At 44.5% G+C, this 22,321-nt stretch overlaps 1 protein-coding gene across 1 annotated transcript in view; it reads right to left on the minus strand.

Annotated features, from left to right (window-relative positions):
- CTNNBL1 (catenin beta like 1) overlaps positions 1 to 22,321 on the minus strand; it is a 170,546-nt gene that overhangs the window by 57,720 nt on the left and 90,505 nt on the right. The window lies entirely within an intron of this gene.

The raw sequence follows: 22,321 nt of genomic DNA on the forward strand, positions 1-22,321 counted from the left end.
TCAAAATCCTAGAGGAAGCCTTATGACAGTTCTGTGAAAAACATGCATTTAAAAAGACTGGGAGGAAATAGGGGTGGGGTCTGCCTCCAGAGCCAGGAGGCCTGTCTCTCGCATCTGAGTGCCTGGGTTCAATGTCCAGCTCTGACTCCAGCTTCTGGCCAATGCAGACCCTGGAAGCAGTGGTGGTGGTACAAGTGAGTGGGTTGCTACCACCCAGGTGGGAGACCTGGAATAAATTTCCAGCTACTACCTTGGCACCTAGCCCAGGCGGGGCTGTTGGGGACTGAATCAGCAATGGGAACACTCTCTCTCTCTCTCTCTCTCTGTGTTTATCTATATCTCTCTCTGTATATCTGTTTTTCTGTCTCTCAGATAAATAAATAAGACTGGAAAGAAGTAAATCAAAATGCTAAGAGAAAGTATTTCAAGATAATGAAATTAAAGATGATTTTTTAAAAATTAATTTATTTATTTGAGAGGTAGAGTTACAGAGAGAGGGAGAGAAAGAGAGAGAGGTCTTCCATTCACTGGTTCACTCCCCAGATGGCTGCAACAGCCGGAGCTAGGCCGATCCAAAGCCAGGAGCCACGAGCTTCTTCCTGATCTCCCACAGGGTGCAGAGCCCCCAAGAACTTGGACCATATTCTGTTGCTTTCCCAGGCTGTAGCAGAGCGCTGGATTGGAAGTGGAGCAGCTGGGACTTGAAGTGGTGCCCATATGGGATGCCGGCACTGCAGGTGGCAGCTTTACTCTCTAGGCCACAGCGCTGGCCCCTTTTTCTTTGTTTGAAAACCATAAACTCCCATCTAAGGCTTTCCTAATCTCTCTTAACAGTCTTACTGAGATACAATTCACCCATTTAAAACATACAACTCAGTGGGCTCCAGTGTATTCACAGACATGTGTAAGCCCCACAGGCAATTACAGTGCATGTGCAGAGTAACAGTGGCCCCTTTAGCTATCACCCCCTACCGCCCCCCACCCCCACCCCAATCCAGCCTCAGCCCTAAGCAACCATGGATCTAACTGCTGCCTACAGATCTGCCTATTCTGGACATTTCAGGTAAATGGTATCATATAATAGGTGTTCTCTCGTGACTGGTCTCTCTCCTACAGGAGCAAGCTTGCAAGGTGCACCCACACTGTAGCGTGTAAGAACTTCATTCCTTTTCATGGCTGACTGACAGCTCACTGTATGGATGTGCCACAGCCTCTCTATCCATTTACCTGTGGACAGACAATCAGCTTGTTTCTACCCTTTTGGCTATTATGAATAATGCTGCTATAAAATTTATGTACAAGTTTTTGTGCGGACATGCTTTGATTTCTCTTGGGCATGTGTATGCCCAAGAGTATAACTGCTGGGCCACGTGGTGAACTCATGTTTATCCCTGTGAAGGACTGTCAGACTGCTCTCCAAAGTGGCTGCTCCATTTTCCATTTCCACTAGCAGGGCATAAGGGTTCTGATTCTCCCATATTCTTTTTTTTTTTTTTTTTTTTTTTTTTTTTTGACAGAGTGGACAGTGAGAGAGAGAGACAGAGAGAAAGGTCTTCCTTTTGCCGTTGGTTCACCCTCCAATGGCTGCCACGGCTGGCGCGCTGCGGCCAGCGCACCGCGCTAATCCGAAGGCAGGAGCCAGGTGCTTCTCCTGGTCTCCCATGGGGTGCAGGGCCCAAGCACTTGGGCCATCCTCCACTGCACTCCCTGGCCACAGCATTGAGCTGGCCTGGAAGAGGGGCAACCGGGAAAGAATCCAGTGCCCCGACCGGGACTAGAACCCGGTGTGCCGGCGCCGCTAGGTGGAGGATTAGCCTAGTGAGCCGCGGCACCAGCCTGATTTTCCCATATCTTGCCATCACTAACATCTTTCTGGTTCTAGTCATCCCATTGGTTGTGAAGTAGAAACTCATAGTGGTTTTTATTTGCATTTCTCTGATAGCTACTGACTACAAACATCTTTTCATGTGCTTATTCACCATTTATCTGTCTTCTTTGGAGCTCTATCTATTCAGATGCCTTGCTGTTTAAAAAAATTTCATTAATTATCTTTTACTGAGTTGGAAGAGTTCTTTTTTTTTAGACATTTATTCAATAAATTCTGAAAGCACAACTTTTGGATTATAGCGGTTTTCCCCCCAATAACCACCCTCCCACCCGCAAACCATCCCATCTCCTACTCCCTCTTCTATCTCATTCTTTATTGAGATTCATTTTTAATTATCTTTATATACAGAAGATCAACTTAGTATATACTAAGTAAAGATTTCAACAGTTTGCTCCCACACAGTAACACAAAGTGCTGTTTGAAGACTAGTTTTATTGTTAATTCTCATAGTACAACACATCAAGAACAGAGGTTCTACATGGGGAGCAAGTGCACAGTGACTCCCGTTGTTGGGAAGAGTTCTTTCTAAGTTCTGGATACAATCCCCTTAACAGACAAACAATTTGCAATTATCATCTCCCATTCTAGGAACCGTCTTTTCACTTTCTTGATAGTATCCTTTGAAGCACAATCGTTCTTAATTTTGATAAAGTTAATTTTATCTACTTTTTTTCTCTTGCTGCACGTGCTTTCAGTATTATCCCTAAGAAACCATTACCAAATCCAATGTCACGTCCTGTGTTTTTATCTGAGAGTTCAATCGCTGTAGTTCTTACATTTAGGTCTTTGATCTATTTTGAGTTCAGCCTTGCACGCGAGGTGAGGAAACAGTCCAGTTCCATTCCTCTGTGCGTGGCTATCCACCTGGATGGCTCGGCATCATCTGCAGAGGAGGCTATTCTTTCCCTGTGCATGGTGCTGGCACCCTTGTTGAAGTCAGTTGGCCACAGATACTTGGTTTTATTTCTGGATTCTTAAAAATATCCCATTGGTTTATAGATCTATCCTTATGCTAGTACCACAGTCTTGATCACCACTGCTGTACAGTAAGTTTTCAAACTGGGAGTCTTTCCACTTTGTTCTTTTTCAGGATTGCTGGACTATTCTGAGCGCCTTGCAATTCCATATGAATTCTAGGATCGGCCTGCTCATTTCTAAAATGACGTTAGCGGGGCTTCTGCTAAGGGTTGTGTTGAATCAGTGGATCACAATGGGGGAGTACTGCCATCTTAATGACATCAGGTTTTCATCCCATGAACATGGGGTGCTTTTCCATTTATTTAGGTCTTTTTAATTTCCTTCAACAATGTTTTATAGTTCTCCGAGTATAAAATTTACATTTCTTTTGTTAGATTTATTCCTAGGTATTTTTTTCTTGATGGAAAATGCACATTATCTTTTAATTCCATGTTTCCATGAACGCTTTGAAGCTCCCTCATGCTATAAATAGAATGGTTTCCTTAGTTTCATTTTTGGATTGTTCACTGCAAATGTAAAGAAACAACACTACTTTCTACGCATTCATCTGATGTCCTGCAACACTGCTAAACTTGTTTACTAGTTTGAAAAACTTTTAGTGAGTTCCTTATTCTGTCTATTTCTATCTTACATATAGAAAACTATATGTAAGATCATGTTATCTTCAAATAGAGATAGTTTTACTTCTTCCTTTCCCGTCTGGATGCCTTTTATTTCATTGTATTGCCTGACTGCTTTGGTTAGAACTTTCTGGATAATGCCAAAGAGAAGTGGTGAGAGTAGACATCCTGGTCTTGTTGCTGTTGGATTAGGGGGAAGCATCCAGTCCTCCACCCTCAAGCACGAGAGCCTGTGGGGTCTCTGTAGCTGCTCTGTCAACAGTTGAAGATACTGCCTTCTATTCCTGGCTGGCCTACTTTTCTCACGGAAGGATGCGGATTCACATTTTGCCATTAGCTTTTCTACTTTTCAATATCTTTCATTTTTCCAAAATGAACATGTAGTACTTTTTTTTTTTTGGACAGGCAGAGTTAGACAGTGAGAGAAAGACAGAGACAGAGAGAAAGGTCTTCCTTCCGTTGTTCACCCCCTAAATGGCTGCTACGGCCGGCGCGTTGCACCAATCTGAAGCCAGAAGCCAGGTGCTTCCTCCTGGTCTCCCATGCAGGTGCAGGGCCCAAGCACTTGGGCCATCCTCCACTGCCTTCCAGGGCCACAACAGAGAGCTGGACTGGAATAGGAGCAACCGGGGACAGAATCCGGCGCCCCAATCGGGACTAGAACCGGGGTGCTGGTGCCGCAGGCGGAGGATTAGCCTAGTGAGCCCTGGCGCCGGCCCCAAAATGAACATGTAGTACTTTTTAGAATTAGAAAGGATGAGCTATTTTTGAGGAAAAAAATGTGATTTTATCCTGCAAAGCCAGTGGTCATGGAAAAACTTTGCCCCTTGTAACTACTCTTGTGGAAACTTCCCTAGGTAGTATAATTTGCTATCATCTTCCATTATTTTCTTTAGTATTCTCTTGTTACAGCTGGTAAACCCACCAACCAAGCCAAGACATGGTCTTTACTGAACACATACTCAGCATTGTGATAGAAGAAAAAGAAAACAGATATGGTTTCTGCTTCCAAAAATGTTTAGGGAGACCAGTTCAATATGGAATAATCACAGATAAGTATGTCAGCTTTTTATTTATTTATTTATTTCCAAGAAGAGTTACAGAGAACAGAGGCAGAGAGAGAGAGATAGAGAGATAGAGAGAAAGAGAGAAAGAGAGAGAGGTCCTTCCATCTGATGGTTCACTCCCCAGTTACAATGGCCAGAGTTGTGCCAATCTGAAGCCAGGAGCTTCCTCCAGGTCTTCCACGCGGGTGCAGGGGCCCAAGGACTTGGGCCATCTTCCACTGCTTTCCCAGGCCATAGCAGAGAGCTGGACTGGAAATGGAGCAGCAGGGACTTGAACTGGCACCCATATGGGATGCCAGCACTGCAGGTGGCAGTTTTACTCACTATGTCACAGCACCACCCCAAGTATAAGTTAGCTTCTAATTTTCCTCTATGTATCAATTAATCTTCATTTACTGGATAGTTCTCATGTGAAAGATGAAAGATCAGGTCTGGGTTCTCAATGAAGAAATTTCATAGCACTGAGGGCTAAGGAAATAAAGTGATGTGAAAGGACTGGTGAGGGTGTTTTAGATCAGATCACTAGGGTCATGTGTTGAGATCTGAGTAAGAATATTAATGGGTCATCAATATTTTAGGGGCAAAACATTCAAGGCAGAAGGAACAGCATGCACAAAGGCCTCATGGCGTACATGAGCGGATACAGTCAAGAGTAAATAGAAGAGGCCCTCCTTTGTGGCATGGAAGTTAGTTAAGCTGCAATTTGCAACACCAGCATTTGGTGTCAGAGTTCCTGGCTGCTCGGCTTCCAATCCAGTTTCCTGTTAATGTACCTGGGAAGGCAGCACAAGAAGGCCCAAGTACTCGGTCCCTGGATGGAGCTCCTGGCCCCTGGCTTCAGCCTGGCCCAGCCCTGGCTCGATCAGCAGATGGATCTCATCTCTCCCTCTCCGTGTTCCAATCAATCTCTCTCTCTCTCTCTTTTTTTTTTTTTTTTTTTTTTTTTTTAAAGAACAGAAGGTGGCTGGGTTTGAAGAATACCAAGGAGCACAGTGTTCGTAGTTTAGATCAGAAAGTGAAACACAAGCTACATCAAAGTCCATTGCAATTAGTCCTGCAGGCCACCATAAGGCATCCAAATAAAAAATAGATTCTAGGAGCGAAGCAGATGCAATTCAACATGCTTGTCCTGAGACTACTAGGGAGAAGTCACACATACAAGGGACCTTCAAAAGTTTGGTAGAAAATGTGCACTGTGAAAAAGCTATACATGGATTTCAAACCTTTTTTGTACCAAAATAAGACAGTATCTTTGTGCTAGACCTGGGACTGTCCTGCTTATAGCACTGAAAGTACCACACCTTGGGAAACTCTTCAGTCCTAGGCAAATAGATAGCTGGCCACCCTGATGGGTACCAACCTCCAAGGATCGAAAGTATTGTGATTATTCCTACCTTTATTCCTCTTGCTGCAGAAGCAAAACAATCTATAGATACTTACAAGTGACCTTCAACCCAATTACTGAGCTTAAAATAATAATAATGATGATAATGATAATAAAAGGCCATTAGCAGGCATTTGCTTTTCACAGCAGACATTACACTAACTGCTAGGAATTAATTACAAGGCCATTGTCTTTAAGCAATTTAAGACTAGGCAAACAAAAATAATTTCAAAAGCCTGCAGCAACAGAAAGAAAGTCCAGGGCAGTGACAGGTAGAGAAACCTCACTTGATCTGTGAGAAGTCAGGAAAGGTGTCAAATGGCAGGTGACTTTGGAACTGGGTCTGATGATGACTACTTGCCAGACAGAGATGGGATGGCAATGACACTGTGGCAATGGTGGGCAAGGCGGGGTGCCATTTGGGGGAAGAGGGCTGAAGACAGGGGCAGGCACATGGTCACAACAGGCCCCAAATGAAGACACTGAGAGGGCAAGAGTGGGGTAGGTCAGGGAGGGCCCCTAGTGAATGTATTTTAGAAGGCTTAATCCAGCAGCAGAGTGACAAAGGGACAGGAGTGACAGAGTCTGGGGGCAGGGAGGAGATCAGGAGACCAAGGCCACAGTGGAAGTGAGAAACGATGCAAGTTTCTGACTAAGGCAGGGGCATGAGAAAGGCATGCTGGAGAAGACGGAATGTTAACTACCAGGAACAGGGTAAACGGGGTTTCAAATTCAGTAGGAAAAGGTTTTGTGAATCCAGATGGGATTCTAACAGGAAACTAGAGCAAGAATATGTTTTCCCAGCAGCTGGCCGTTGGCACCCTACTTTACTAGCGTGATTTACAAAGGTTCTGACAAGGGCAGATAATCATGTGAGCAGTAATCGGGAAACTGAGATGCAATATCCCCCTTGTTGAGTCGCTCCGGAAAAGGCCTCATGAAATCAACAATGGTCATTGGTCATTTCCAGGCGCCTCCGGTTTAACCATTCAGCATACATTCAGATCGTTTCGCAACCAAACACAGAATTGTTTGAAATACTAAAGGTCAAGGACTCTGGTTTAGCTGAGTCTTTTTTTCCTGCCTAAGCAAATTCAGCAAACAAAAGATTTTGAAAGTAAAACCCGTCTTCAAGGTAGGCAGCCTAAGACACGTTTAAAGGGGGCAGTAATTGCATATTGATCACCATTTAGGCAAGCTGCATGGAGGTGAACTTTCGAATATTCATTGGGCTCAAGTTCAGGCTTTTAGCGATCAATAGCTGTTTGGCCTGCCTTTCTGGGGTTGACTTTATTTGAAATATTTATTCTAGTGGAGGACAAGTAGTTTGTCTTAGTCTTGTCTGGGTTCATCAGGTTGTCGATCACGCCAGGATGGATGTGATCCATGCCAGTCCCTGTAGAACTGGGTGGGGGCGGGGGGTCTAGTGGGAAATGGGGGAGTCAGCCACTAACTCCTCTCTGCTCAGGGGAACCTTCTGATGCACGGGAGACATTTTCTGTTGGTGTTTTAATTAGCTATTTTGCTTTATCACACAAAACCACTTTTGCAATGAACATGGATTCTGACTATGATTTTCACTGTTCATTTGTTCTTTCATCAAATATTCATGAGGCACCTAAAAGGTGCCAGATATTAAGCTAAGGGACAAGGCACAGCTTGTGGCTTCTGAGGAACCTGGTCCACAGCGGACACAGGCGCACAAGCCATGGGGAGGGGGTGCTGAGGCAGTGCGACCCTGCAGTGGAGGCAAAGACAAAGCAGAACAGGAACACAGTAAAGCGGGCTGACCGTGTCTGAGGCAGGGTGGCCTCACAGGGAAAGGATGCCCAGAGAAGCTTCTGTGAACATCTTTCCTGGACAGCAAAGACAGAGAAGCACTTCAGGCAGAGGGAAACACGCCGCATGACAGGGCATGAGTGAGCATGGTGGTACGGCTAGAATATGGAGAACAAGAGGGCCGTGGTAGAACATGGAGCCAGCTGATTTAGTATGTTACAAAAATTACATATGCCAGAGTACTGTACAATGTCAAAGGAGGGGCAAGGAGAAGAAAGAGGGAAATGGCCCTGAAGGCAAATTAACAGTAGACTGGGGGTGAAAAAGGCTGAGCTGTGACTGAACCTGAGATGCCTCTGGGACGCGGCTGTGACGTCCAGCTTGGACTAAGTGGGTCTACAGTCCAGGAATGAGTCCAGCAATGGGGGAAAATGTGGAAGAATAATTGAATTCATCACGTGAATAAGACTATCCTGAGAAGGTACAGAAAAAAAATAGGGAAGAGGAACAGAAGCCTGGCATAAACTTATCTGAAGGGCAAGTGAAAGGGTCATGTACTTTCTCTCCCTGGCCAACGAAAACTGAGGAATTAAAACAATAAACACGTGGCAGGGATTCTTTCAAAGATACCATGAACCAAAAATTAATTCCGGCAGGAAATCTGGACAATGCTGTGAGATAATTTTTACTAGCTTTACAATGTGCAGGACAAAGTTCACTTCCTTTAGAGGCCCCACAATAAAAGGCGGCTTCACAGGATGCAGCATTTCAATGATCTAGGCAGTGAGATCAATACGACCAGGGCCGATCTCCAGTTACCAACACGGTGTCGCCAAATGTGGTGGTGGTGGGGGGGGGAGGGGCGTGCACACTCAGTTCTCAGGAGCCTGTGTGAGCCAAACACTTCACCGCTCAGGCCTTGCCTTCTCCCACCACAGACCTCAGGCGTGGCCATGTGACTCTGCACAGCCAATGAAATGGAGTGTGACAGATCCATCTTCAGAGGAAAAACTGTAAGATTTATTGCGCTGTGCAGTCTTTCCCCTGTGCCATCAGAGATGCACGTCCCATTAAGCACTGCTCCTTCAGCTTAAACCTGGAATAAGGGAAGTGTGGAGCACAGCCTCCACGGCCAGGGATGGATGCATCACACATGGACAACAGACGCTTGTCACTGAACGTCCTTGAGATTTAAGGTTGTTATTACTATAACACTTCGCTGACAACTGATACGTAATACAGCAAAATCACTTAATATAAGATCAGCACAAAAGTTAATTGCATTACTACCCACTGGCAATAAAGAATAAGAAAATGTAGCTTGAAGTATAATATACCACTAGACTTCCACTCAAGGCCAAAATGGCGTAATGGACTGGATTGCCATCACCCCCATAGAAGCCAATGGAGAAAAAAGTGGAAAAATTTACAAACCAATGGCTTTCAGACACCTGGTATCAGCCAGCACAGGACAGTGAACTCTGAGAGAAGTCCATGCTTGCCATGAACCTAACTGTCCCCCTGGAGACTCTAGTTCTCAGAGCAGGGAGGGGACGGAGCTGTGAGAGGGACAGAGCAGGGCAGCTGTGTCCATGGCAAAGGACCAGGGCAGAGTGCTGCACAGACCTGCAGGGGTCCCCTTCCAGTCTTCAGCCCTGAGCAGCACGAGCATCTGTGACAACTCACTTTGGCTGCAGAGAAGATGCCCCGGGAGAAGTGGGGGAGCAACCCCACAGCACCGGAGAGCCAGGAACAGTCGGTGCTCCCACAAGTTACGGCAGAGACCCCGTTAATTCACAGGGCATCAGCTTGAACACCAAGAACAGTATTGCTTCAGTAATGAGGCAAAATTAGCCACACACTAAAGATTAGCTTGGCCCTGCCTAACACCAAGCTTCAATGACCAAACTATTTCCAGTCTCACATCCTAGAATAGCATTCAAGAATGTTTGTAGGAATAAAAACAAATCCATCCAACAAGGTAAAAGTCACATCTGAATTTCAATAAAAAATGTACTATATTTTTAAAAAATTACCAGCACTCAAAGAAGGTGGGAAACATGACTCATAAAGAAGAGAAAGATCTGGGGTAGGTCTTGTAGTACAACGGGTCAAGCCACCGCGTGGGAGGCTCGCATCCCATACCAGAGTGCTGGCCAAGTCCTGGCTCCTCAGCTTCTGATGGCTCAAGTGCTTGGCCTCTGCCTCCCACATGAGAGACCCAGATGGAGTTCCAGAGTCCTGGCTTCAGCCTGGCCCAGTCTGCTGTGAGCATCTGGGGAGTGAATCAAAAGATCTCTTCCTCTCTCTTTCTTTCTCTCTCTCTCTGTTGCTCTGCCTTTCAAGTAGATGAAAAAAAGCATTCTTTATAAACAGGAGAAAAACCATCAGAAAATATAACAGATGACAAAATTGAAGACAAGGGTATTAACACAATTATAACTACATTTAATATGCAAAATGAAGCCAGAGAAAAGCTTCAGCATGTTAACTGGAGACACGAAAGACATACAAAAGCCCAAATCGAACACTGAGAGAGGAAAAGTACAATGCTCAATGAAAAACCACAGTGGATGAGATTAATTGAAGATTGCACACTGCAGAGGAAAACAGAGTGAACTTGACCCAAAGTAAAATACAGAAAGAAACAAAGGCAGGCACAAATCATCAGTGAACTATGGGTGGACAATTTCAAACAGCCTAATATATATGTAATTACATTAATCTATAATTATATAATTAAACACTACATGTGCTTATAAAATATAATTATATACATGTAATTATAGTCCATGAAGGGTGGATTGAAACTGAAAAAGTACTTGGAAAATACTGTGATGGACAAATGATCACCTCTGATGAAAATGATAAACCCATAGACCCAAGAAGCTCAATGAATTTCAAGCATACTACTAAGGCAGATTATAAATCAAAGCATTTAAAACTAATGATAAAGAAAAAAAATCCTAAAAACAGAAACTAAGGGACATATTCCACACAGAAGGACACATATGAATACATGAAGAAAGGTCACAGGGACCAGCATTGTGTAGCAGCTAACACTACTGGCTGTGAAGCCGGCATCCCATACGGGCGCCAGCTCGTGTCTCGGCTCCTCCATTTCACTCCAGCTCCCTGCTGATGCCCTGAGAGAAGCAGTGGGGGATGTCCCAGGCGTTTGGGTGTTGGAGAAAGACCCAGATGAAGCTCCCGGTCTTCAGCCTGCTCCAGCTCTGGCTGTTGCAGTCATCTGGGAGTATATGGAAGACCTTTTTCTCTGTCCCTCCTGTCTCTCTGCAACTCTTTCAAAATAAATTGATAAAGCTTTTTTATAAAAGAAAATGGTGACAGACTTGTTGAAAACCAAGTAAGCCAGAAGGCAGTGGAACAATAGAGTAGTGAAAGAAAACAAATGACTTGTCAACCTAACATGCTATGGATCTGATGAAAATACCTTGCAAGATGAAGGCAAATACTGTTTCAGACAGGCAAAGGCTGATGGAAGTCATCACCAACAGGCTAGCACTACAGATGTTAACAGAAGTCATCCGGTGGGCCAGCGCTGTAGTGTAGTGGGCTAAGCCTCTGCCTGCAGCACTGGAATCCCACATGGGCACTGGTTCTAGTCCCGGCTGCTCCTCTTCCAATCCAGCTCTCTGCCATGGCCTGGGAAAGCAGTAGAAGATGGCCCAAGTGCCTGGGCCCCTGCACCCGTGTGGGAGACCTGGAAGAAGCTCCTGGCTGCTGACTTTGGATCGGCTCAGCTCCAGCTGTTGAGGCCATCTTGGGGGCAAACCAGTGGATGGAAGACTTCTCTCTCTCTCTCTGCCTCTCTCTGTAACTCTACCACTCAAATAAATGGATAAAATCTTAAAAAAAAGAAGTCATTTGGGCACAAGAAACTGATACCAGATGGCAATATGAATCTGAACAAAGGAATGAAGAGTATTTGCAGCAGCAAATATGCGGTACATATAAAAGACAGCTTTCTGGGATGGGGTGTGGTGCAGCGGGTTAGGCCTCTGCTGGTGACCCTGGCGTCCCATATCAGAGCACTGGTTCAAGTCTTAACTGCTCTGCTTCCAGTCCAGTTCCCTGATAAAGTACCTGGGAAAGCAGCTGAAGATGGTCCCAGTGCTGGGACCCTTGCCACCAACATGAGAGACCCTGATAGAGTTCCAGGGAATCAACCAGTGGATGGAAAATCTGTCTCTTCCTTGATCTCTATAACTCTGCTTTTAAAATAAATCCATCTTTTAAAAAAGGGATTAGTTTTCCTATTTTTAACTCTCTTTAAAAGATAATAATTTAGGGGCCAGTATTGTGGTGTAGTGGGTTAGGTTGCTATCTGTAGTGCCGCTTTGGGTCCTGGCTGTTCCACTTCTGATCCAGCTCTCTGCTGTGGCCTGGGAAAGCAGTAGAAGATGGCCCAAGTCCTTGGGCCCCTGCACCCATGGGAGACCTGGAAGAAGCTCCTGGCTTCAGATCGGCACAGTTCCAGCCATTGGGCCATCTGGGGAGTGAACCAGTGGATGGAAGACCCACCCCCTCTCTTTCTCAATCTCTCTCTCTGCCTCTGCCTCTCTGTAACTCTGCCTTTCAAATAAATAAATAAATCTTTTAAAAAAAAGATAATAAACAAAAGAACAAACAAATAGAAAGGGATTTATGACATAAGTTAAAGCAAAATGTATGACAATATGTTGCACAAAAACCCAGGAGGGAGAAATGGAAGTTGATTACGGTGAGGCTCTCTACCGTAGGTGTGTTTAATTTCATGCTGGTGGTGAGGACACAACAGGTCTCTCTATATTGCAAAACCCTGATCAAATCAAATTCTTGAATACGTGCAGTTTAACAACGGTGGAAAGATGAATAGCTGGCGAGTGTGACAGAAGGTGTCAGACAGGTCCGACACCGTTCCTGCCAGGGAATCTTGATTCAGTTCCTCTGCCTTCTCTGACACAGCACTTCCCCAGTTGTGAAGTGGTAACGTCAGCCTGGAGGGCTGTTGGAAGGATTACACTGCGCTTCTGAAACGTTTTTCTGGTTCTGAGAGAACAGGTGCAAACTATCATTATCCATCTAAGAGAGAACAGTAATATTCTGCTTAGGGGAATAGGAAATGTCTGTTTTTGGACAAACAACAACAAGCAAGATCTGTGTGTGCACCTTGGGACGTAAGCTGTGAACAGCCATATCAGGAAACGCAGCTGACTTCTCAAAGACTGGCACTATTATCTCGTACACTTAAAGGATGGCGTCTGGCACTATTATCTCGTACACTTAAAGGATGGCGTCCCGGGCTCCTGGCTTCAGCCTGGCAGAGTCCTGGCTATTACAAGCATCTGGGGAGTGAACCAACGGATGAAAGACCTCTCTCTATTCTCTATCTCTCTTCCTGCCTTTCAAATAAATTAGTCTTAGAGAGACAGAGAGACACGAGCTTAAGAAGAGAAAACTCTAGTTCTTGAAAAACTCATAAAGGAGCACAAGAATAAAATTGTGATCCATTTGGACCTTGAGGTGTTCCCCTACCAAAAGAACCCATGTAGAAGGAGGTAAGAAAACAAAGGATAAAAACCCGAGTTCCCTGGGCTGGCCTTTCTACCTATGCATCCTGCCACAGCTCACTGTCCAGAAATGGGTCTGTGGAGACTCATATGGCGCATGGTATACCATTGCTGTTTTATCGGTTTTCTTTGTCAGACACACTTTTCTCTCGATTAAGGAAAATCTTACGGAAAAACCTCAGAGAAGGAAGGAAGGAAGGGAGGGAGGGAGAGAGGGAGGGAGGAAAGGAAGAAGGGAGGAAAGAGGGAGGAAGGGAGGGAGGGAGGGAGGGAGGAAGAAAAAGAAAAGAAAAGGGCAATTTCTGGAGAGGAAGTGGCCGTATATCCTTCTCTTCCTGTCCTCGCCCTTACAGTTAATAACAAGAGGGGTTCACTGTATTTCTGCTACACAACCCAAAGTTGTATTTGTACACATCCCTTGGGATCACAGCGGTCTCTTCTCCTTCCAGCTGGAACGGAGTTTTACAGCACAAGTAATAAGCCTCATGTCAACATTTTCAGGGAAACTGACAATGTAATTCTTCTGTCTCCCACTGGCTTTGTTGCTTCTTAAAAACATGGAACTATTTTGATACAAGGACATCCTGTTAAAAGGTGCTTTGTGGTGGTGAGAAGCAAATGGTCTGGAGCACAGGCTATAATTAAACCTGACCTCATGGACTCTTCAACTTGCAGCAACCACCTTACCAGAGAGAGACATCTGTAACCCAGAATGTGGACCTGGCAAACCCGTCTCCATGGAGGGGGGACGAGGGCACTGTCAGAGCTCCACCCTCGGTCCCTGCCAAATTCTAGATCAGCTACCTCGGGTGTTAGATCTTAGACTCATTTCTGTGGATGGGATCCCGTGAATCTGATCACTTTGTTCAACTGCCAATAAGCTGTGACTTTGATTATCCTTTCAAATATCCTTGCCTATCAAGATACCACTTCGAAGAGCCTGGTATTGTGGCACAAAGGGTTAAATCAGTGCCTGGGATGCTGGCATCCCACAGGAGCACCGGTTCAAGTCCTGGCTGCTCCACTTCTGATTCAGCTCCCTGCTGATGTGCCTGAGAAAGCAGCAGAAGATGGCCCAAGCCCTTGAGCCCCTGCCACCCACATGGAAGACTTGGATGGAGTTACAGGTTCCTGACTTTGGCCTGGCCCAACCCCAGCTGTTGCAGCCACCTGGGGAGAAAACCAGCCAATGGGAGACCTCTAGCATTTAGTTCATATTCATATCTTAACTCTCTTGCTCTTCTCCAAAGACCATGCACACACTCTCTCTGCACCCTAACTCGACTGAAACTGAAAAATGGTGCTGAGCTGCCTGACACACCCAGGACCTGGATTTCCCACATGAGGGGCCCTGGCTCTTTTCTCCTTAAGATTACACTTCTAAGGGGCCCCACAGCTCTGCCCTTCCCCCCTCACTTTCCCTCTTTCCTTTCCTTATGAAAATGCTAAGTGATCACATGAGAAACACTGGCCCCCCCACCCCGAGTCCTGTGCTCCGCACAGCCACCTGCCGCCTTTTCCACAGCGCGGGCTCACTCTTAAATACCACCTCAACCACCTTTTCTTCTTTCCCAAGATGTCTTCATCTGTTCTTTGACAGGGAGAGGAAAACAAACCCAAACTGGCTTTTTTTCTTATTGATTCTGTCAAGCACTGTGAAATCCAGACACTGAACAGAGGAATGAAAAAAAGTCACCTGACAACTAAACTAACACTGGGCGACAGGTAAACTAGAGGGGAAAAGGCCTGTGAGGTCGGGGCAGAGAGGAGAGCTTTAGGGACGACAGAGTGGCACGGAGGATTTCTCTGAACTTGAGTTGGACGGTTCTAAGAAATGAACACCTAAATCATAACCGGCAATACCTGGCAGGATGACGGAGCGGGAGAACCCAGAGGTTCAAGTGCCCAAGGAGGGATGAACTCTAGTGGGGACATGTGTGCTGGCTTCTGCTCTGAAGCCCAGCCAGGGAACAGGCCTAAGGCAGTGAGCCCCATAGTAGAGCCACCTCTGTTATCCTCTCGTGAGCTTCAGGGTAAGGGTCACAAGTGTCCTTCATGTATTAAAAAATATGACAGAGAAAAACGGGACTGGAAATTTGAGTTCTCAACTGTGTGGCTTTTAATAAGTCACTCCTCTTTGTTTGGGTCAATCTGTGGAATTTGCCAGAAAGTCTATAAGGCAATGATTCTGGGGCCAGTGCTGTAGCGTAGCGGGTTAAGCCATGGCCTGCAGCACCAGCATCCCATATGGCCACTGGTTGGAGTACCAGTTGCTCCACTTCCAATCCAGCTCCTTGCTAATGCACCTGGGGAAGCAGTAGAAGATGGCCCAAGTGTTTGGGCCCCTGCACCCATGTGGGAGAGCTGGAAGAAGCTCCTGGCTCCTGGCTTCAGCCTGGTATACCCCTAGCCACTACAGCCATTTGGGGAGTGAACCAGTGGATGGAAGATCTCTCTGTTCCTGTAACTCTATCTTTCAAATAAATAAATAAATCTTTAAAAAAAAAGAATGATTTTAAACAGCAAAAATGTTTCCCAGATTTTTCTCATTCTTCTAGCGAATATTTGCCAACAACTGAAGGTCTGTATGTAGCTAGGTAGTGGGAATGCAAACAGAAAGACGACCAGGTCTTAGGGTACAGCTGGAGACATGGACAATGCTGTTGAGGGGTCACAGCCCCAATACACGTAAGCAAAGAAGGTGACAACCCCATCTTTAAATTTGTAGCTGGGGGGTGGGGAAGTGAGGACAGTTAGAGAAGTTGACAAGGGGGTGAAAGGCTGTTTAGAGAGAGGTTTAAGCCTAAATACTAAGGTTGCGTTGCCCAGAAAAATCAATGAAATATGGGAGACACTTTGGTTTAGAGGGGAAATGAGAAGAGATGGCAGTAGCAGTGGGAGAATTACACAGGGGCCAGATCCTGAAAGGATTCGGGACCGTTTCAGATATTCACAGATAGGACATCAGCCTGTTTTTAAAGAGGAAACATAATCACTAATAGAAAAGCAATAGGAAAGCCGATTATATGCTCTTAACCAGAGTTCTATGTAAAACAAAACGACACAAAGCAAGAGATAAAATGATGAGAAGGAATACAATAAATACAAAATTACCAAAAAATTCAAGACGAGTTTATGCGAAGCAACACAGAGGGATATTCAACATTGACAAAATATATACTCCAACACTAAGATAGCAGTCATTCGCATTTACTTGCTGAATAAGCAAGTCAGAATATAATAAGCACAAAATTCACAGAGGAATGGTGGAGGGGGGCAGGCATTGTGGTGCCGCTGGTTAACTTGCTGCTTGTGACGCCCACATCCCATATCAGAGCATGGGTTCTAGTCCCAGGTACTCCACTTCCAATCTGGCTTCCTGCTAACGCATCCCAAGAGGCAGAACATGATTGGCCCAAGTTCCTGTCACTCACTTAGGAGACCCAGAGGCAGTTCTGCGTTCCTGGCTCGTCTGACCCAGCCCTAGCTGTTGAGGGAATTTGGGAAGTGAACCAGAAGATGGTTGTTGGGGGATTAAAAAAAAAAACAATTACAGTTATCCCAAACAAAGTAGTCCAAGAAAGGGGGCATGGAGGAGACAGACAACTCAATGCATGAATATCTGCACAACCAATTTAGCACTTATACCACTTTATACCCAAGAAACCCAACTTCTAATAGAATGTCTAGGAAATCAGTACAAAAACTAGCTGTGTACAAGGCAACAAATAGAATCTCAAATTCAGAAAAGTGGATATTATACATGCTTTCCACTAATAGGATAGGATACAATACCTAACCACTTGAAATTAGGTGATGAATTTAAACAATATTAGAGGAAATTCTTAAACTTCAAAATTTTTTTTAAAGTTCGGGAGTTATTTTTTTAAAAGCATTAAGCATTTAACTTAGAAACATGAAAAACAGGTATCATCATAATTGGACAGTAGAAAAATGGAACTCAAAGCAGGAAAAAAAAATCTCAGAAGGTAAAAAGTATAAAAATAAAATGATAAGTCAACTTATAAATGTATACTTATAATTATATACAATTTTAGGGGCTGGTACTGTGGTGTAGTGGGTAAATCAGTTGCCTGGAGTTCAAGCATTCCATATGAGTGCCAGTTGGAGTCCCAGCTGCTCCACTTCCAATCCAGTGCCCTGCTAATGCACATGGGAAAGCAATGGAACATGGCACAAGTGCCCTTGGGCCCCTGTACCCATGTAGGGGATCTGGAGGAAGTTCCTGGCTTCAAATCAGCACAGCTCTGGCCACTGCAGCCATCTGGGGAGTGAACCAGCAGATGGAAGATTTCTCTTTGTCTCTTTTCTCTATAATTTTGCCTTTCAAATAAATGAATAAATCTTTAATATATATATATATATACACACACACAATTTTTGTTAATTACTTTAATAAAAATAAATTTTGAGTTGGCTTTCTATAAAAAGTTGTCCCACCCTCCAAAACAGAAATTCAATCACTGTTAACAAGTAGGAGAAAAAAGTAGAGATTTTTAATTATGTAATATTGGGAATTATGAAAGACATAAGGAACAGAACATGAAGAGGAGGATATGGAAAAGAAGTATAACAATACAAGACAACTTAATCGACTTGGAAGTCTGTATGAAGTTGACAAATGTCTGTAACAATATACAATATCAAACTGTCTAAAAACTAGAACACTAATGAAAGGATTCAAGAACGTGAGAAAATGGAGAGAGAGATCATGTTCATGGATATGAAGACTCACTACTACAAAGGCTCCACTGTCCCTACAATAATCTGTAGGGTCAGTACAATCCCAATCAAAATTCCAAGCAGAGTTTTTGCAGGAATTGACAGGCTGATTTTAAAATTCATATGGAAAGACAAAAACAAACAAAAACCAAAAAAACTAAGGAACTAAAATAGTCTAGCAATTTTCTAAAAATATGAGCAAAGTCAGAGGACTCAGACTACCTGACTTCGGGACTGGACTCCTAGCTTTATAGAGCTGTAAATATCCAGACATTATGGCACTGGCAAGCAGACAGACACACAAATCGGTGGAACACAGCACAGAGAAACAGAACCCCACACACATGCACACAATCAACTGACTTCTGACAAGGTGGAAAAGCAATGGAATGGAACGTGGGCAGTCGCTGCACCACCTGGTGCAAGCAAGGAACAGCTAAATGCAAAAATAAGTCAACACATAAGTAAATAAACCAAGCACTTCAGCTCACGCTCCCCACCATATAGCAACACTTAAAAACGAAACTATGGGGGCAAGTGCTGTGGCCTCCGAGGCATCGACATCCCATATGGGTGCCATTCCAGTCTCTGGCTACCCTACTTCTGATCCAGCTCCCTGCTAATGCACCTGGGAAAGCATCGGAAGAGGCACCAAGTGCTTGGGCCCCTGCATCTATCTGGGAGACCTGGAATAAGCTCCTGGCTCCTTATGGGCCCAGTTCCAGCCACTGCAGCTATTTGGGGAGTGAACCAGTGGATGGAAGACCTCTCTCTCTCTGCCTCTGCCTCTCTGTAACTCTGTCTCTCAAATGAATAAATACATAACATTAATAAATAAATCTTTAAAAAATGGAACCTATGAACATAAAACCTAAAATGAAAACATCAAAAAGAAAACAAACTTTTTGAAACTTTGGGTTAGGAAACAGTTTATACATAATATCAAAAGCACAATTCATAAAAGAAGGATTCATAATTTGAATTTCAGCAAAGAAAAACTTTTATTCTTTAAAAGACACTGCTAAAAAAATGAAAAGGTAAGCCAGAGATTAGGAGCACAGGTGAGAGCTGATGGAAAAGGAGACCAAGGGAACTTTCTGCAGTGATAAAAACGCTCCTCAAAGTTTGTGGAAATGTGTATTACAAAAAACTATGTGTGGATTTCAAAATTCTTTGCACCAAAATAAACTTGGCTTTTCATTCCATTTTCCATGAACTTCCTAAAGCCCCTCATCAACGTGCACTGTCCAGTTACCAAACAGCCAGGTGCTGGTGCTGAGCATCTAAATGTGGCTAGCACAGTCCAGGAATCAACTTAATCTGATCAAATTTATTAAATTTAAAAGCTGGTACTTTGGGGCTGGTGCTGTGGCAAAGATCGCCTGCAGAGCCATCATCCCATATGGGTTTGGTTCGAGTCCTGGCTACTCCACTTCCAATCCAGCTCCCAGCTAACGCACCTGGGAAAGCAGCAGAAGATGGCCCAAATACTAGACCCCTGCTTCTCGATAAAGCTCTTGAATCCTGGATTTGGATTGTCCCAGCTCCGGCCATTTGTGGCTATCTGGGGAGTGAACCAGTGGATGGAAGACCTTTCTCTCTGTCTCTCCCCCATCTCTCTGTAACTCTGCCTTTCAAATAAATAAATTTAAAAAAAAAAAAACTGATATTCTATTCAGTTATTGGAAAACAAGTACAGGAACCCATTTTTCCAACTGTAAATTTCACAGAATCTAAACATTTTGCATGTAAGTTGAGATACAATGTAAAATACACACAGAATTTTGAGGAATATAAAACAATATAATGGTTCACTAATAATTTTTTCTTATGAACTACATGTTAAAAGAATTTTTGATACGGTGAGTTAAGTAAAACACATTAGTAAACTTGTGCCTCCGAACCTTTTGAAAGTGGCTACCACACAGAAGAAAATCTTGTCCGCCTCCCAGTTCCCCTGGACAGTGCTGTTCTGAATCTTCACGGAGGCGGTGGAGACAAAGGTGTGGACATCAGCCCAAATTAAAGCTGTACGCCTACACTGGTGCACTTTATTGTACATACATTAAATAAAATTGATAAGCATATTAAACTGGGCAGTGCAGTGTGTGTTGTTGTACGAGAGAGATTGCCTGTGTGTATATAAATGACTCCTGTTGGTGACCTTCCTTATCAGACATGATACAAACTCACTGGTTTACATCTGCAAAGTCAACCATTGCTCTTACTAGCCAGTGCATCAGATTGCATTGCTGTTAAATTCTGCCTCCCCCACTGGCCTCTGAACTTCTGGAAGGCACCAATTCTGTCGTTCTCATCTCTGCGTAAGTCTAATACTTTACACAAAAAGCTAACAAGGTATCTCATCAATGTTGCCTTGCTGCAGAAATGTCCCAGACACTTTATACAGTCTAATCCCCTCAAAACGTCTGCACCATCTTTCTTTATAAGATGAAAGAAGGAGGGTCAGAGTGATTAAAATGACTCCCAAACACCCACAGCTAGGAAGTGAAAGCCTCGCTTTGCTCAGTTCCAGGACACACTGTCCCCTCCTGCAGACGCTGCCACGCCTCCACGGGGGCAGCTCCTCAGCGACAAATGACTGAACCAAAGTCAGGCTTCATGCCTGGGGGCAACGGGCCACAGAAAGTCGCCTGAACTTCTCGTGCTGCAGCCTCCTGGTCTTACCTGGACTCTGGAGAGACAGCAGCTTGGCGGCTCTTACCAGAAGATCAAGGAGGGTGAATATAGTAGGGAAAAAAAAAATTCCCTCCCAATTAAACTTTACATTTGGGAGTCTGAAGAAGAAAAATAACACAGAACAAAGAACATGGGGAGGAGACAAAAGGAAGTGCTGAATCTGCTAATACAGCTAATTAATGCAAAGGAAGGACTTCAGCAACTTCAGCAGCCACACGTGAAAAGTGGGGGGTCCTGGAGAGGCGCGGCTCCTCGGCCTTTTGGTGCTCCTCCTTAATTAGCCGCCCAGAACCTCAGCGTTCCTGTTTGAATAATCCATATTTCTGGTTATTTATTCTGCTCCCCGCTGCTACGCATTACCAAGCCATATGCTGCAAAGATACATCACTTCATATTTGCACTCAACCATCCAAAGATACTGGCAGTTGAGACCTTTAAGAGGCTTAGGGAAAAGTCCCTGCAGGGTGCAGTATTAAGGTCAGAAGACAAATACATCTTCCTCTTTTATGTTCATTTATTTAGTTTTCATCAGTTTGAAAGGCAGAGCAAGAGAGAAAGGGCAAGAAAGAGAGAGGACAAGAGATCTTCCGTTTGCGGGTTTACTTCCTTGAAACAGGCAAGGCTGGGCCAGGCCCAAGCCAGGAGCTCTAAACACTATCTGGATCTCCCATGTGGGTGGCAGGGCCCAAGCACTGGAGCCATCAACTGTGCCTCCCAGGATGCATCGGCAGGAAGCTGGATCAGAAGCGGAGTCCCAAGACGTAAACAGGCACTTCAATATTGGCATACATAGGCACCCCACGTGATGGCTTAACCCGCTGTGCCACAGTGCTCACCCCACATGCAGCTTCTTTATTTGCTGCTTGAGAGAAGGTGGGTCTTTTCAACAACAGGACAGGCAATTAGAAGTGTAAAGAGCTAAACAAACAAAAGACTCAAGAGAGCAAAGCTAGCAACAATCAGATAAATGTGAAAGGCCTCTGAGGAATTTCCCATACTCTTCTCTGCACTTTTCAAAGAAATTTGTTTTAAAAGCAATTCCTCAGGGGCCGGCACTGTGGCACAGTAGTCTAAGCCTCGATGCAGTGCTGGCATCCTCTAGGGCGCCGGTTCCTGTCCTGCCTTCTTTTCCAATCCAGCTCTCTGCTAATGGCCTGAGAAGGCAGTAGAAGATGGACCAAGTGCTTGGGCCTCGTACAGAGGCCTCGTACGTAGCGGACCTGGAAGAAGCTCTTGACTCTTGGCTTCAGATCTGCCCAGCTCCGGCCTGGAGGCCAATTAGGGAGTGAACCAGCAGCTGGAAGACCTTTCTCTCTGTCTCTCCCTGTTTGTAACTCTGCCTCTTAAAGAAATTAAAAAAAGTAAAAAATTCCTCAAAGGAAGACCTTCAATAAATCAAGGTCTCACATACACTGGACAAGCGAAAGGATCCACTGGGCTCCTGGCCCTCCACAAGCCTTTCTAAAGACACTTCAGACACATACTCCATGATAACCCTAAAGTCATCCTGAACACAAAAATGGTCATTGTTGACTTTGTCATAACAGCAAAACACTGAAAAATAACCTCAAAATCAACGAGAGAAGGAT

This window comes from Oryctolagus cuniculus, chromosome 11 (assembly GCF_964237555.1).
Source record: "Oryctolagus cuniculus chromosome 11, mOryCun1.1, whole genome shotgun sequence".
In the NCBI taxonomy this organism is placed as follows: Eukaryota; Metazoa; Chordata; class Mammalia; order Lagomorpha; family Leporidae; genus Oryctolagus; species Oryctolagus cuniculus.